This window comes from Coturnix japonica, chromosome 11 (assembly GCF_001577835.2).
Source record: "Coturnix japonica isolate 7356 chromosome 11, Coturnix japonica 2.1, whole genome shotgun sequence".
NCBI classification, from domain to species: Eukaryota; Metazoa; Chordata; class Aves; order Galliformes; family Phasianidae; genus Coturnix; species Coturnix japonica.
The window spans coordinates 653,714-670,316 of NC_029526.1; the positions used below are offsets into that span (position 1 = coordinate 653,714).

The window sequence follows — 16,603 nt, forward strand, 5'->3', positions numbered from 1 at the left end:
TTGATCTGCTTGCTAGGCTGTCAGCCTTGCACAGGAGGACTGGGCTTAGAATTCAGGCAAGCCCAGGCTGGATATTTAGAAGTTGAAATCAAGCAATTAGGGTTAAATGGGAAAGTTACTGACTAAAATGCTGGCTTTCTTTTCTTAAAGGAGTTGCTGGCATGAAACTGAGCTCTTGAGGGCAATGATAACCTCCCCCATTGGCATCGGTCTGCAACTGCTCTTTTATTTGCAGAGAAGGCCCCGAGCAAGTGTGTGCCCCAGCCCTGGGGCTGTTTTCTACCCGGTAGAGGGTGCTCAGTGAGGTTGGGTTCCACCTCACCTCATGCTGCCCTGGTGTGGGGGTGAGGAACCCCCAGTTCCTTCCCTTCTGCTTCTTTTTCCCATCCAAAACCCAGAGCCTCGAGGATCTACCCCTACAGATTGAGCAGAAAGGGCACCTTGAACGAGCTCCAGACTGTCTCGAGCTCTCCAGAGTGTGTTAATCCACTCTGCCAAGCCATGGAGTGCTTCATTTCCCCATGCTCAGGTTCAAAGCCTTCCTGATTTATTGGCCCACTGCCCTCAACATCACACTCTTCAGAGCAAGCACAGCTCTGGGACTGCTCTGTTCTGAAGGACCCTCTGCATGGGCAGATAACAGCGCTGCTGACAGTGGCACTGCAGGCATTGCTCTGCAGTACGTGTGGAAGCGTGCATGATGCTCTGGTACCCTCTGTGTCAGGGAGCTGGATTATTTAACATTTCTGTTGGCGACTGCTCTATTTTCTAGGAATCCCAGAGAAAGGCACCTTTGTGCCCTCTTTTCTCATTGTTGTCATTGCATCTACTGCTGGTTATCAACAAAGGTAGATAAAGGACCATCTGACCTGCTCTTGTGCAGCAGCTCTGATATCCTTCTGGGACCTGCGCTTCAGTGCCGTTGCTGTCAGCCTCCAGGCAGCCAAGGGACAATGCAGACGTCTGTTCATTGCTGAGCTGACGGTGTTGAGAACAATGATGGTATTTCTTGAAGTAACAAGTCCTGGGCATGTGCAGTGTTGGACTGCAGCACTGTGTTTTTTTCACTAAGCAGCAGGAAGCAGCAGGCCGGCTTGGAGCACCCATGAGTGCAAACCAAGAGGGAATTTGTACCTTTCTGACAGCTGCAAAGCACAGAAAAGGGAGCAAAGTCTGTCCTTGAGGTGCTTGCCTGTTACACTCATGACCTGCAAGTGTACATATGGCTGTGTGGCACTAGGAGGTAGGTGCAAATGCTCATTCAGCAGCACCGAGGGGGTTAAAGCAAACCCGCACAGGCTGGCTGACTCCAGCTCCTGGCTTTCATAATGCAAAGCTGGTGGGAACCCAGCCCAGTGCTCCTCTCCCCCTGCCACTTCCCCTGCTGGAGGCACGCTGACCTTCCTGGCTCCTGGGGAGCTGCCTGCCAGCGCACAGCAAGGCCTTGCAGAAAGCAGAGGCGTAAGCGCATGAAAGATGAGATTATTAGACTTTCTTGGGAGAGCACTGAAAGAGTAATTTTCTGGCATGCTCTTGTTGTTTCCTTCCAGGATGGCTGGTATGTAGCATGCCTCTCTCCTCATCTGGGACCTGTAGATTTCTCCTTGCAGGAAGCCTGGTAGTGCAGCTGGTGTACGCAGTATCTCCACCCCTCTAGAGATGGATATATGAGGATGTCCTTTGCTTTGCTGTGCCCCCTGCATGATGCACAGCAAGTTGCTTAGGCCAGAGCCCAAAGAGGTATTTAGACTCTTCATCCTGTTCTTTACTTAGATCTCAGGAAGGTTCAGGCACTTTGGTGTGGAACTACCCCCTGGACCTGTGCTATTTGAAGTGAGATGTTGGAGGTACAGCCAGCGTGCTGCCATGCGACTGGAGCATGCCAATTCCCAGAGGAGGAAACTTGTTTGTGCAGCACCTGGCACACTGCTCCTTGCTGCCAAGGCTCCTGCAATGCTGACCCTGCTGCCAGAGCCTTCATCCTGCCCTGTAACCACACTTTGCACTAGAGAAGTGTGAGACAGACAGTGCAGCCCAGAGCCTCTGGTGCAGCATTTGCTTTAAGCGTGGCTCCATTGTGGCATTTTTCCTAATGTGTAAAATCCCTTCTTCCCCACTGTTAGCAGTAACCCTTTGGAAAGCTGGAAGGGCTCTCTGTTTCCTTTCCTGCTCACACGTGTGCACTGGAGTGCCTTGCTGGCAGCGCTGGGCTCTTTGCTTTGGAGGGAGTTTTCTTCCTTCTTTCTCAAAGAAGAGTGTGTAGCATTTGTTTTGGAAACAAAACCACTTGTAGGGGATTACATGGCCTCTGCAAACAGATCAGTACAAAACAGGTCGTGTGCTTTGGGCTGACTCTGGAGCTTCTATGAGATCGCTGCCATCTTGCTTTATGGTTTCATGTCCAATGTATTTAACAAGGGTTCTTTTTTTAAACACCTAAACCTTTGAAGTATGTGGCACAAACAGGATACCCGGCACCTTTCCACTGGTCAGTGCTTTGGTTGCAGGGCCACCAAATGAGTAGGGGTTTTCCACTTAGCTTTTCTCCAAAGCCTTCAGGAGGAAAAGTGATGGTAGATAAGAGGTTGTTTGTCATAGCTGTTGAGGGATACTGACTCTCCTCCATTTTCTTTATTACAAATTCCTCTTGGGGGGGAAAAAAAAAGTGTTTCCTGTCTCCTTCCTGTAGCAGCAGGAGAGCTGGGTGGGAAGCAGATAGCACTACAGTCACAAGGAGCATTTTCCTGGCCTTGCGTGGTGTCCCAGGGCAGTGCGGCCTTTGGAGAGCTTTGATACCTCCCTGCTCCATGGGCTGCAGTGCTGGCATTGTGCTGGGCTTGCAGGTGTCCATGCTGCCTTGTCCTTGGCTGCTAAAGTCACCTTCAGTGAGGGTCAGGTCTGACACTTGTAAACATGCATGAGTGTTGTCCTTGGCCGTGGGATTTCTGGCCATGCTGTTCCTTAAAGAGGTGGTGAGATCATATTGGCAGGACTCAGAATGTGAATCCATATCAGCTCTGCCCTGGGCTGTGATAAACCTGGAGTGAGGCATCCTGGGGCTGGAAACCCCAGGCAAAAGTTGGCATGTTACCTTCACATGTGCATCTCAATGCCAGAGCTGTTGCTTTGTCTGCTGTGTGCTAAGCTGCAGGGGAGCAGCTGGACAGCAGCCACACAACTAGGGAGCCTCTTTTCTGTAACAGACTTCCAACAAAAGAGTACCAGGATGGTCCTGGGATGTCCCAAGTGATGCTCTGGGTAGGCTTCTCAGAGCAAAATATGTGGTTGTACTGAGTTGCTGTGCTTTTCCTCCCAGTTCTGTGCTGCCTGTGATGTGTTGCAGTGCTGATGGCTGATTGATAAACCCTAGGCTGTGCCAGCTGTGACTGCCATGGGGCACAGCCATCCAACAAACCCAGGTGGATGTGAAGGTTTGAGAGTGTCCATGTGATCAGTGCATCATTCTCTTAGGCAGTTTGAGCCAAAGTAGTGCGTTGTTGATGTATTCTGATGGTTACTCAAACAGGTGAAAGCTTGGATCTGGATCTGGAGCTTCCCATTTGTCCAAACTCAACATGGCAGACTGCAGAGCTCCTTTACCCAACTGCTTTAAGCTAAGACTTCTTCTAGGGGTGAAGGCTGGAGATGATCCTGAGTTCAATGGCACGTTTCTGCCTGGTCACCTCTGTGCCAAACCAGTGAGAAGCTTTGGGAGAGGGCTTTGAGCAGGAAACCTCAAGAGATAAAGAACCCTTCTCTTTCTTGGAGATGAACTAACTGATTATTGAGAAAGTTGTTTGAACCAGGTGAAAACACACCAGGACTTTCCAGAAGCCAGCAAATGGCTTGTGCTCTGCTCTCATGGGCATCATCAGGACGTGGCTGTGTTTGGAGCTGTTTAATCAGCGGCGTGCTGCTGTCCCTCTTGCTCTCCAGTGCTCTCCAGCTCTGCCTGTCTCTGTGGATTCATGGTGGCTGATTTGTGATGCTTCCCAGCTTGACCAAGGGCAAACTCCAGAGCCACTTAGCTGTGAGTGAGCGATCTCTCTTCCTCAAGCATGAGAACAGATAAATGTCAGGCTGGGTGTCTGCCACCTGGCTGGTGCATCAGCCTTTCCATTATTATATGTGCACCTTGAGCCTGGATTACATACATATGGTTTTTTTACTGTTGCTGATAAAGCTGAAAACACAGTTTGGAAGTGTTGGAAGGAAAGGGGCCTGTTGATGTTAAATATCGATACCAGTATAGCAGAGCTGGGGTTGTGAGTGAGGGAAGCCTCAAAGCATTAGCTCAGAGGTTGTGCTGAATGCCATGGGGATCCCAGCGCTGTGTGAAGTAAAAGAAGGGCCTTTGTGAAGTGCTAACGTGCTTCAGATGCAGGAATAATGGATGAGGTCCGCTTGGGTGTGCAGGCTGTGGACTTACAGAGCTGAGGATGGGAATGGGAAAATACAGAAAGGAATGAGTCTGGGGAGAGGCCCTGGCAGAGAGCATTTTATTTACTTTGATTTGTGATGTAACTGAAAAGAAAGCAGCTGCCCAAAAATCCAGGCGCCTATGGATTGATTGTTGCAGAGGAAAAGGTGAAGACCCCATTCCTTGGAAATGCTCGGACATCTAGTGAGCTGGATGCGATAGGTTGTTGTAATGGCCAGCAGCTCTCTTTGGAGATGGCTGCTTAGTTTGCTTTGTCAGCTGATCAAGTCCAACAGACATCCAGAAGGCACGATAAGGGCTGGGAATTTCAAAGCAGCTTTCAGCATTATTCTCATCTCTAAATTATTTTAGGACTCGGAGCCACAGGCAGTTAATCTTGGGGTTTGTTGCCCCTTCTCCAACATAGGAGCCATGATGTGGCTTGTGCATTCCTGCTGCTTTTCAGAGGGCTTATGAGCAGAGGCATGGCTTTGTGCAGACTGAGTGTGTGCCGTTTCCAAATCCTTGCTGGTTCCAAGCCTTGCTGTGCTGCGTCTGCAACGGGATTTGCTGAGCCGCACCTGCCATGGCACACAGCTTCCAGCACTGCTTCCACATTTTGAAGCCCTCCTTGAAGATGGAGAGCTGGTTGTAGGGTGTTTTCTGTGTCTCAGTGCTGTCTCAATAAGCCATATCTAGAGGTTCCCCCTACAAGCATGCTCTTGGGTGGTGCTGGAGCCAAGGGTCTGGGTTAGCTGGGCACTTTGGGCACTGGGTGACTTGCAGTGTCTGCTGCTCCCAGAGCTGCTTCACACAGAGATCCATCGTGGAGACTCTGGGGACAGCATCATTTGTGGTTTAGAGCTGAGCCTTTGTGTCATCAGAGTGCATCTCTACATGCAGCTGCAAGTGCTGGTAGTCCTTGCAGTCATAGCTCACCCACTTTGTGATATCTTCTTCATTTTTTCTTAAATTAAATGGAAGCTTCAGTTTCACACATTTCTTTCCAGATTTCTTTAAAGCTTCTGTGTTCACCCTCCCTGCCACTGTAGTTTTCCCTGGTAGATTATAGCCTGCTGGAAAACACAGAGTACATTGTGAGGCCCAAAGCAGGAGCTGACTCAGCAGTCCTTCCATTTCTGCTGCTGCTGTTCATGGAACAGGAGGGTAGGTTTAAAATGCTTCTGCCAAAAAATGTTGCTGCTGTAACAGAATTGGTGCCCATTTCATTAGCAGTCACTGCGTCCTTTAACTTAAGCTTCATAAAAAATCGCAGCCCACTACAGCCTTAACTTAAACACTGGAAAAGAGGGTTTTCCTGTCACATGCTGGAATAATTCTGCTTTTTCCATGAGAAGTGTTTGGGATTTCCTCCCCAGATCTCTGGAGAAAGGCTGCGTCCTTCACATGGCTTGTGTAGCACAGTGGCCCCTGCCCTTATAGGATTAAACTCATGTGAACTGGAGTCTTGGGATCTGCTGTGGGGTGATTGATGGGCCCGAGTGGCAGCGTGTGGCTGGTTGCAGGTTTGGGTCCCTGCATGGTCTTTCTGGATGGGGTCCTTGTGCCTTACATGGGACTTCCCCAGATCCCTCCCACTTTCTGCTCAGACCGTCCCAGCTCTGAGACACAGGACCAGATCTGGAGCCATTGCACCCAGCTCCTGGTGGGAGCATCTCCCTTGTTCTTCCATGCTACATGAATGCATCACTGCCTTGCTGTGCTTCATCTGCTGAGAACAGGGGATGTAAATGGTGCTGGGTGAGTCTTCCTTTCCCTTCCCACTGTCCCTGCTGCTCAGAGCAATGCTGGAGCCTGGGTTATCCAGGGCTCATTGTTGTGCCTAAACCAGATCTTGCCAATCCCCATGAAACCAGCTGCAGGCACGGCAGCAATGAAGGACTGGCTGGGTTGGCCAAGTGCTGCTAATGCGAAGAGGAAAAGGAATCTCATCAAGTTTCTGTGTTCTTTGTAGAGCAAGAAGTGATGATGTAGGTGATGTGCCAAGGAGAAAGTGGCTTTTGAGGAGGGCGGTGGCGAGGGAGCAGTGTTTCACGTGGCAGCTCTGGGAACGGCAGCTGTCTGTCATTCCCAGAAATACACTCAGTGCCATTTTTCCACCAGGAGAATTTAAAGTTATGCTGGCTCGGCCTGGTTTCGTGAATGGATTTAAAACAGGTTTTGGCAGAAAGCAGCCAAGCGCATCAGGAATGGAACAGAAAATATTCTTCACGAGTCCAAGAGCCTGGAAACTGCCTCTCACACCATCTACAGCAAGTGACAAATGCTGTTCTGGTTGTAATCTGAAGTCTTTCTCTTTTCTCCCTCCCCGGCATCCATCTTGTGCATGAGTGCTTAGGCTGTTTGTTAGCAAATTTAAAGCCACAGGCACAGCTATTGTGGAGTCACCGTAGGGCTCCTGCACAGGAGGAGGGACATGTTGCATTAAAAGGTACTTATTAAAGCAGCTGAATTCAGTTTCTTGATTGCCTTGGCTACAGCTTGAGGTGCTTAATCATTTCCTCTTTTATTTCTTCCCCAGTCTGCTGTGCGTTTTTGACAGGTGATTATTAGTGCTGAAGGAGCTGACAGCTCTGGTAGTCTCAAGTGCTGTCAAAGTCCTTATGCTAGTTACAGTGCACACAGGTTGCCTCTGAATACTTGGAAAGCAAAGTAGGAAACTGGTACAACATGAAGTGTGTCTGTCCAGGGCAGCAGCTGCACTTGTCCGGGTGCTGGCAGTCCTTATAGACCACAGAGAAAGTGGTCAGCATCAGACCTAAACCCAAGGCATGAATACTTGTCTCCTCTGCTGGAAGGCTGTGAGGATGCTGAGACTGGTTGCTTGGGACATGTCCCAGTTACACTGTGTTACAGGCTGGGATAAGTACCACACAGGCTGCAGCTGTGCTTTGAGATCTGTTGATAGAAGGTGGAATGTTCCACCATAGTGGGGCCTTGGAGAAGAGCCTCGTGGAAAAGGTTTTGACAATGGGAACTAGAAGATGTTTGAGGTCCCTTCCAGCCCAAGCCATTCTATGATACAATTCTAACTAGCAAATACTGAGATGAAATTAATTCCATGAAGGGACCTGTTTTAACTTGTGTGTGATAGACAAACCTTTGTGGCTGTCATTGAAGTTTGCCAGGGTCCTACTTCGTGCACACACAGGGGGATCGCTGCTTCCATGCAGAACTAATGCTGCTGTAACGTGTTTTTTGAATGGGTAGGTGCAAGCTATGAAAGTTGTTTTTCTAACGTGCTGTGACTCTGCTTGCTTCCTTGCCCTTAGTCTGCATCTGTATGTTTCTAAATAGTAGGAGGAAGAGGGCAGAGAAAGAACAAAGGCTCATAATACAAATGGAAGGAAACTAGCGAAATTCAGGAGGAAATGGACAGTGAGAAATACAAAAAGATCCAGCTGTGCTGAATGCATGGGGTGTGTGTGCGGGGATGCTTTCTGCTGGGTATTCAGAGGGGCAGAGCCCAAGACCTGCATTGTGGAGCTGAACTTTCTTTTGAGTCAGTGACCTATTCAGACACCTAACAATATCCATTATGTACAGTCAGCTTGTTTATGCCCAGTGCTGGACTTTATTACCTTTTTTCACGTACAATAAAACAATATCCTCATGCAGAGCAGCCAGGCCCAGCTCTGTTTTGCTCTGAATGCCTGACTGTCTGCTTTGAGCAAGCACCTCAGTTTGTGCTTGATGGCGACGCCCAAGGAGAGCATCTGCTGATGAAAACCCTTTCCTCTTGGTTGACTGATAGCAAATGTCCCTTTTCTTCAAAAGACAAGGGGGGAAAAAAGTAGCAAGAGGTGGCCAGAGTTGCAATGATCGCATCCCTTCCCTGAGGCACTATGCAGAGGTGAGTTCAGAGACACACTGGGGTCTGGTGGCACCAGCCCATGGTTCTCCTGCATCCCTGCAGGATGGAGCAGCAGAGCCTGGGGCACTGCAAGAGTACCCCTACTTTAGAGGTGTGAGCAGTGCAGCTGTGTCCTTGCAGGTGGGGCTGCCAGCCTGTATGAGCTCTGTGTAGGTTTGCTCTGCAGCTAGCCCAGGTTTAGCCTACAGGGAACCCCCTGAGAGGCTCCACGTTCCCTGCAGAGCTCAGGGCAGCAGCTGCACGAGTGCCTGAGCTCATTCTGTGCTGGAGGATCCTCTCGGCCTTGAGTAGCCCAAGGCTTTTGCCCTGTTACTCCAGCACCAGTTGTCGTAAGGTCACGTGGCCGTGCCATTGCTCTAATGAACGTGGGAGTTGGAGTACTGCTTTTGGATTAGAGAGCATGGTGTAAGATAGGACTTGACCTTAGCCTGCAGTGTTCTGCGGGAGAATGTCGTTCTCGGAGGAGGGAGGTGCACAGCCCAGCCCACAGCAGAGCAGCTGTGAGCAGTGATTGAAAGCACTCAAGCTGGAAATAACGTGTGGGTTTTGTTGGGAGAGTAATTTGGGCACTGGAGCAAGTCTGTGCAGGCAGCAGTGCTTTCTCCTTCTGCTTAAAGGGTGAAAGCATCTTGGCAGCTCGCTTCTTCAGTTGCATGCCCTTGTTTTGTTTAACCACCACTCATTCAGTTCGGGCTGCTTAGCTGCTGTAGTAGCTTAGCTGTAGGAAAAAAATGGATTCTGTGCATTCAGGGAAACATCTGTCGTCCTTCTGGGCAGAACCTGCAGTGAATGCTGTTCATGGAGCATGCAGAGAGCTCCAGTTCCATTCTGCAGCCATACTGTTGCTTCCAAGAGGAGAGGACAGGCTGCAAAAGGTGGAGGAGGTGGCTTAGCAGCACCGCCTCACATCTCCCAAGTCAGGCAGGTCCTCTGTGAAGCCTGGGATATATGTGTAGCACATGACACACAAGGAAGGCTTTTGTTCATGTTTGTTCTCAGGTTGTTGTGCAGCTTTGCTAGCTGAGCCCTTTTAATTGTCTTTAGTACCCAGAACACTGGGCTTCAATGCAGGTCAGCCTGAGCTGTGTGTGCCTGCCGTGAGTCTTTGCAGTAAGAAGTGAGGAGTGGAGCATTTAAATGGGGAAAAAATAGGAGCTACAATGCAGCTAGATAATGTCAATCTTGTCATTGCTTTTAATATTCACTGCCAGGCACAACGATCAAACTTTGTCATTTTTAAGTTAAGTAACCCTTAGTCCTACTCAGCTTCTGTCTGCAAACATGAAAGGGATGAGTGAACCCACAGCTGCTAACAGCACATCTCAATTACTTATATTTCACTAGGTATTTAAAGATTTAGGTCTGGGCGTAGAGGATGAAAGGGTTTTTCTTTATCTTTTAATAAGAACCTTGTCTTTGCAGCTAGGAAAAAGAGGAGGGGCTGAAGCATCCAGCAGCATGTTCCTCTCTTCCCTGCTGCCTCCTCTGTGTGGGCTGGGGGTAGGGAGATCCCACAGGGAGTAAAACCATGACCCTCTTGGGCTCCTGCTTACCACAGCCCTGCCCCACTTCCCAAAATTGATGGGTAAGGATGTGTCGTGTTGGAGTTCTCATGACATAGCCTGGCTTGCAATGCAAGAGACTGAGCGATGTACGTGGGAATTAAATACGTGGGGCTTTGCACGCTTTAAATATGAGCAACAAAGGGAAGGATCATCTCTTCTCAGTGCCTGTAATGCGAGAAGCTTTGAAAAATCCCCGTAGTCGTTTGCTCTTGCTGTCTCCACTGGCTGACAAACCCTTTTGGGAAAGGACATTGTTAGCCTCGTGCTGCTGGGACCTGGTGTAAAACAAAGCCAGCAGCTCTCGTGTCCCCTCAAAGGCAGCAGTGTATTGCAGGAACAGAGCTGCTCTCCTTGGAGTAGCTGTGCAGTCTTAGAAATAAGAAAACATACAGTCATGGTGATCGTAGAAACCAGTGTGAGTTAAAGCTTCTGCCCCTGTTCAGGAGAAGGGTGTGAGCAGCTCCCACACAGTCCAAAGCAGCAGCCAGCACCCCGCCAGCCCCACGCCAACAGGTCACAGCAAGCAATGGAGCTACTTCAAGGGAGTTCAGTTTGGTGGTGAGCTGTTGTGTATGGCATAACAGCCTGCACTGGTGCCTTGGGATGCTTGCTTTGCTGTGAGCTGAAGGATGGGATGTGGATGGCTGTTTGAGAGGCAGCCTTGGGGTGAGGTGGAGCAGGGTACAGCAGTCCCCATGTGCTCCATGCCACCAAACTGAGCCACCTGTGTTCTTCTGCAGAAGCATTCCTTGTCTGATGTTTCACTGCACTGAACCCTGCCTGTATTTGTGCCTGGCTGAGAAAGCCTTGGGGTGCTGTGGAAGTACCAGTAGCTCAGCTGCACACCTAATCCAGGCCAGGGATTTTCTCTGCTGTGCTTTCATTCCTTTACTTTTTAGGCTTATCCAGTTGTTACAGCCTTAGGGCCAGCCTGATGGCAAGAGGCGCAAGGTGAGGAGGACATCATCCTGCTGGGGAGGTGTAGCTGGGAGCCAGGTGCACCAGGTGCCTCCCATCCTGCTGCTTCCTCTCTTTGTATCCCAGAGCTGTGTCCTTGCTCTCTCGAGTGACTCCTGAGATGGAAAAGAGCTCATTGCAGTGGTTGAACCCTGAGAGCTAACGCCTTTAGGTCACCTTTCCTGGTACCGCCTTCACCTTTGGTCCCTCTGCTCATGTGTTTGTGCTCGGGCCATCCTTTCCTCCCCTGAGCTCTGAAAGAAGTGCCCGGTGCATCACACAGCTCACCCAGATGTGCAAGGTCAGGAAGCCAGCAGGGGAAGGTCTGCCTCAGCCCGGTAAAGCAGGAGAGCCAGGTTAAACCAACAGTTGTCCTGTGAAGTGGCTCCCTGGGACATTACAGATGCAGGCTTTGCTCTTCTGAGCTCTGCTCAGGTACACACCCCACCTTGGAGGTGCTCCTGGAGGATTCCACTACAAAGGAGAAAAAAAGTGAAGGGGATTTTTGTTCTTAATGTAAGAATCCTGCATCTAAGCTGTGCCTGTGGGCATGTATTTAACTGGTGAGAGCTGTCAGTTTTTCTTGCAGCGGAATTTATTATTTTGCTGATGCTGCTTCTGTCTGGAGTTAGTGTAGCAATAACAGAGATAGAAGCTCCGATTCTTACCTGCATGATGTCACCATGCTGCCCACTGGGCTTTGGGCAGCTCTATTCTCCTCACTGTGCGGCAGGAGATTCCATCAGGGCCCCCAGGGTGAGATTCAGATGCTCACAGATGGGGTCTGGGTATCCGAATCCTCCAGGGAAATTTATTGGGGGATTGTAGTTTCCAGTGTTCTGATTTCACATCCAGAGGCAGTGCTTTGTATGGAAACAGCTATGGTTTTTTTCCTTTTGTCTCCTGAGTCTATCCGGTCCCTTTCTAGCCTAAAGAGATGTACTTATCATCAATATCACTGTCCTTACATGGTGGTCTTACACAAGGTTGGAATGAAGCTGTAGGCTAAGTCGTACACATGTCCCAGAAGCAATGGGCTGCAGGAGTGATCTGCTGCCTCAGTTTAACAGTCAAAGCAGAAGAAAGCTGAGGGAACAGCCTCTTTTTTCTTCTTTTTTAGCTCAGAAGAGCACATCTCTGCTAATTGGCTGTTAAACGAGATTGCTCTCTGCGAGGCACTCTTGCCTTATGAAGCCTTTAAGGAATAATGCTCTGATCAGCTGCACGTAGGGCGCTCAAATACAATCTGCCTAATGAATGTGGGGCTCAGAGCATCATTCAGACGTTAGGGAGCCAAGGTTTTGGGTTAAGGAGCAGCCCCTTGGGCTGGGAATGTGCTTTTTTTCTGAAATGCTAATCTTGCAGACAACAAAGGCTGCTTTTTAATCTCAAAGGCAGTGCAGTCAGGTTGGAGCTATGGCTCTTAGCTGGAGGTTTCCAGGGCTGCACGCATGTTATCGCACGTCAGGACCACCGGTGAGCCACCCACTTGCCTGTGCATCCTTTGGCCCAATTACTGTGCATACAAATATTATGTTTGTGTATGTTTACTCCATTTGGAAAAATCTGAGCCTTGAGGGATTGCAGCTTCCTTTTGTTGTGAAGCAGACTAAGCTGAGAGCCAGCTGAAGAAATGCTTCTTGCTCACCAAGCTGTACTTACGGGGGGGGTCTGGGAGCTGCCACGCTCTGTGATGGGGTGGTGGGAAGGCTGCTGCTGGTGCTTTGATTTGGGGTCAGAAAGGGCGGTGTGGAAGGAGGGGCTCTCTGAGCATAGGCAGGCACCTTCCTTCCCTATGCAAATCCTGCTGTGCTATGCACGGCTCAGCCCCAGCAGCCTGCTTGTTGTGGGGCATGGAGAGGGCTCACAATGCTTAGGTGCCTGTCCCCCATCTCAACTGGCTGATGCACAGCAGCCCAAAGCCATGATACCACACAGCAGGGGAGAAATGAGAAGGAGAATGGTGTGTGCTCTGCTACATTAGAGCTAATGCAGGGGGTGTTTTATTGCTGATATTAAACCTGGATGAGGGCAAAGAGAGAATGCAGCTGATGCACAGCACCTGCCCCTCACAAAGTGCCCAAGCCTGTAGAGACCTAGCAGTGATTTGGTAAATCACAAGCAGGTTTCCAGCCTTCCCTATAATGGTACTCTTACATGCTACCCGTCCAATGGCCTCAATTACTGGTGCAGCAGATTAATCTATAAATTGAGGTGGGTGTAGAAAAGCCATCAGAAAGCAGCATTTAGTGCATGGTGCCTCATGCTCAGTGCTGTCTGCCTCTGGTTGTTCTGACCAGACAGATAATGCAGTGCCTTGTACTAAATCATGTCACAGGGAGAGCGCTGAAAAGTGGTCTGGGTGCAGTGTGCATCTGCAGGGAGGTTTCTGCATGCAGCAATGTGCATGGGAAGTAAATGGGAGTAATGAGATCTGCCTGACCCCAGCATCCAGCTCCTCTTTTCCCTGCTCCCCCCACCATGCTGCTGGGAGCCCGTGGGCTGTGCTGCTGGTGCTGTGACCTGAGCCAGGGATCAGCCTGGGGCCACATGCTGCTGTTGCAGCCCCACGTGGAAGCGGAGCTGCTGGCTGAGCTGAGTCAGGTTGCCACCTCTTGGTAAGGTGACATTACAGGATGTCTGCCCACAGACTTTGGTGGCCTTTTCTTTGGGAGGGGAAAGGAGGAGGGGAGGAGGTTTCCTTTGCGAGGGCAAAAGGCTTTAAACAAAGCCCAAATTCTGCAACTGCTGGCTAAGTTAAAAGAATAAAAAAGCAGCACTGGCACTCTGTGCTCCTTTCCCAGCTCCTCCTGACCCAGAGATGTGACCATCTTTACTGGCGCCTTTCCTTTGTGCTCCTTTCTCAGATGAGAATGATGTGAGAGTTTCTTCCCTTGGCAAGGTCTTTACCCTGCTTGTGTTTTGTGCTCACAGAAGGGGTTTGGGTTGGGAAGAGAAGGGCAGTTGGACTAGATGGTATTAGGGGTAATTTCCAACCTTAATGATTTGCTGTGGCAGGGACTTCCTAGAAGGAATGGATGAGGTTTGATTTGGTATTAATTGACTCCTCAAATCTCTAGCAGCAGACCCTGAAGAGAGCTAGGCATTGAAAGCCATGAGGTAAGAGGAGGAGGTATGGTGTGCCCTGGGAGCCCTGGGGTGGCTGTGTCCCAGCTGGGATGCACGCTGTCCCTGCTGGGTGCCCATGCTGGGGTCACAGCATTTCCCTGCACACTTACGGTCAAGCTGCAGCCTGCATTTTCCAAGGAGGCATCCACTCACAATGGAAAGACTTACAATTTGGGATCCACCACATCCTTTGGGAAGCTGTTCCCATGGTTAATGCATTTACCATGTAACTATTTCAGCTCCCTGAAGGAGATCGAAGCCTCTGCTGGCAGCCTGCCTGCCTTACTCGGTGCTGCTGAGCTGCACTGTGGCCCTGGGACAGAAGCCTTGCTACAGAAGGGCTGGGTGACCTATCCTAAAGCTGGGGACCCAGAGCTGCTCGCTATGGCTGTGAACATGGATGGGAGTCTGTTTGGTCTTCATTCAGCAGCACGCTGCTGGTCCTGGGTGGATGGTACATGCACATCTGCTTTGCCCTCAGTGGCTGATGGGTCACTCAGGATTTGGGAAATCCTCCCGTGCAGAGGCTGTGGGATTCTCACCACTGAATGCCAGAGACACTGTGTCACCAAGAGCCTGGCTGGGCTCTTGGTGTCCCCATTCCACTTCCTAAGCAGCTTTTGGTGGGTGAATGGTGACCATGAGACCTGCTGCTCTGTGCAGGAGGTGCCCAGCCATCCTCTTTGCCCTCCAGCCAGAAGGGCACAGCAGAGCGAGGTGACACCTGGGTCCCTTTGGGGTCTGGCAGTCTGTTTCCAGCCAGGTGGATCCCTGGGAAGAGCAAGGCAGTGCTTCCAAGTGCGGCTGCCAAAGCTTAAAGGCTCAGAAGTGGCAGTCAAAGCTCTTCAGCCAAACCCTGGAGAAAGAACCAACAAGACAATCTTATTTTCTCATATTCTCTACACTTTGGGCTCTCTGCTTTTGTCTCTTGGTTTGTTACTGAGCTGTTGCTGTGGCCATCAGCTGTATTAAAAAAGCAAAGTGCATCCTTCCATTGGTTAACTTCCCATTGCTTTCAGCAGGCTGGACTTCAGCTTCTGTACAGCAAAAACCTTTGAGGGCACTTCCCTCCAGACTTTGCCCCTGCAGTGCCCGCCCTGGTGGGCTCCTTTGGCCAGCTCTTGGTCTGTGTCGGGGCAGCACCATGGAGGGGAAGGTAACTGATGGACACACCATTGATGCTGCCCTTCTCTGAAGCAATTAAATGCGATCGAGTCCAATTTCTTGTTTTATGGCTGCTCGTAGCAGTGCCCAAATGTTTATGGCTCCCTGTAGGCCCATGTGCTGCCAGGACAGCCTTCCCACTGGAAGTTAATATATGATAGTCGTGCTATTTATTTCCTTGCATGACACTGCAAAGCAGCCGCTGCCCTGGGTGGCGCAGGCTGGTTACTCATTACAGCGATACATTTGTGCCAGAATGCCCGGATGCTTGCTCACCCTCCTTTAATTTCCTGGGAACTTTCCCCTGTCCCAGGCTGCCCAGCTTTGCAAACATTTGCGTGTGGAAGGCGGTCTATTTGTTTTCATCGGGACTTTGCTTAAAGCTGTTGGATTAATTGCTGGGGGAGGGGGAGACCCTCCTTGCTCCTGTCTGGCTTTCTCACCCAGTTCTGATCAAAGCCTGCTGCTGTGGGAAGCTGACGGGGCTGAGTGCAGAACCCTGGGGTCCGGTGTTGTTGGAGGGGCAGTTTTCTCAGGCTATTGGAGTGCCTGGCACCATAAGGAGCAATCTGCCAGCAGCCCCGGCTGCTCCGCCATCCCCACGCATTCAGTGCAATCTCGTTAGTGCTGGAACAATTCCATTAGCAGCACTGCTCCACACGGTCTGCAGCAGCCCCTGTGCCGATCAAATCCAGGTCCACGCAGTGAGACATTCCCTGCGTACCGAGAGAGCCCGAACAAAAGGTTTGCTGTTAGACAAAGGGGAAGGAGCCGGCCTCCAAAGGGAGGCAGAATTCCTCCTCCCGTCACCAGCAGTTATTTTCTGGCTGTTCTTTTTTAAGAGCTGGTTTTGTGACTGCGGGTCCTTTTGCGTTTGAAGATGTCGACGTTTTTAAGGTCTCACGGTGAAATCATGTCAGGGCCAGCGGTTCCAGCAGCTCTGAATGTTCTCAAACAAATGCCTTCTAAGATAAAAAGCCGTATGTGCTCAATCCCAGCCCAGCACTGTGGCCATGGTTGTTTTATTTGAAACCTCCAGGCTGAGCTCAGCGCAGTCGCAGGAGCTGCGGGTGCTGGGAGTTGTTCATTCACTCTTATTGCTGTGCCTCAATATGGGCACCGGTGTGCTCAGCAGGATCCAATGGATCCACGTGAGAACAGTTTGGGGAGTTCTGATGTTTTAGCTGAAAAGATTTTAACGAGTGTTTTTAGCTTTTTCTTCCCCCACTTGGCTGCCATAAGCTGATCAGCTCAGCTTCACCGTGGTTTTGCACAGTGCAGTAAATGTGAATCTTGGAAGCACATGGAGAATGCACTCAGGGACCGGTCAGCGTGCAGACGGTGCGTCCCCATAGGGCAAGGCACAGGTAGGTGTATGCTGGTGGATTTGCAGAGTCTCTGCATGCTCAGTATGTGGCCAGGTCAGTGCTCACATTCCATCACGGTGCAGACAAACCAGGTCCCTGTCTCCAA

At 50.3% G+C, this 16,603-nt stretch overlaps 1 protein-coding gene across 2 annotated transcripts in view; it reads left to right on the plus strand.

Moving 5' to 3' along the window:
• The window catches only part of CFDP1 (craniofacial development protein 1), a 49,706-nt gene that overhangs the window by 23,195 nt on the left and 9,908 nt on the right, over window positions 1-16,603 (plus strand). The window contains exon 1 of one of the 2 annotated variants that reach the window (XR_004308652.1): window positions 8,482-16,497. The exons of the other annotated variant lie outside the window; for it this stretch is intronic. The gene's annotated coding sequence lies outside the window, so the exon portion shown is untranslated. Of the gene's footprint in view, window positions 1-8,481; window positions 16,498-16,603 lie in introns of those variants that run through there. 2 annotated transcript variants of the gene reach the window in all.